At 23.8% G+C, this 526-nt stretch overlaps 1 protein-coding gene across 1 annotated transcript in view; it reads left to right on the forward strand.

Annotated features, from left to right (window-relative positions):
• LOC110272510 (uncharacterized) overlaps window positions 1–526 on the forward strand; it is a 21,326-nt gene that overhangs the window by 19,806 nt on the left and 994 nt on the right. The window lies entirely within an intron of this gene.

Genomic DNA, 526 nt, shown 5'->3' on the forward strand with positions numbered 1-526 from the left:
ATATTGTGTGTATGTGTTTTGTTTAGGGTTTTAACATGGCATATATAATAGACAAATTTACTAAGATCATACATACTAAAGAGAAAAAAATACAGTTATAATAAAAAAAACTGTTCTAAAAGTTGAACCTATAATTGAAGTTGAAACACACTATAATAAGAAAAACATATAGCAATTTTCCTTGATAAATTGATTTTGTGAAGAGAAATATTGAAATTGTCAGTAGGAAGAGTTTCTTTCTCGTTTTACTTTTTAAATAAATTTCCTTCATATCAACAAAAGTTTGCTTATTATTTGCCATTGCGTACAAAAACAGAAGTTTTTTATTTACTTGTGTTAAGAAAACCTTTCTTTTTTAAATATTTATACATATAACCTTTAAGTTTAGAAAATGTGCATGTGACTCGTTTTTCTGAACTCATTAAAACAATAATAGAGATCATATTTATAACGAGAGTTGCATTTCATCAAGTGATAAATTTTAAGTAAATATTCTAAAAAATAAAGAACAAATGTATTTTGAAAC

The sequence above is a fragment of the Arachis duranensis genome, chromosome 1, assembly GCF_000817695.3.
Source record: "Arachis duranensis cultivar V14167 chromosome 1, aradu.V14167.gnm2.J7QH, whole genome shotgun sequence".
Taxonomy (NCBI): domain Eukaryota; kingdom Viridiplantae; phylum Streptophyta; class Magnoliopsida; order Fabales; family Fabaceae; genus Arachis; species Arachis duranensis.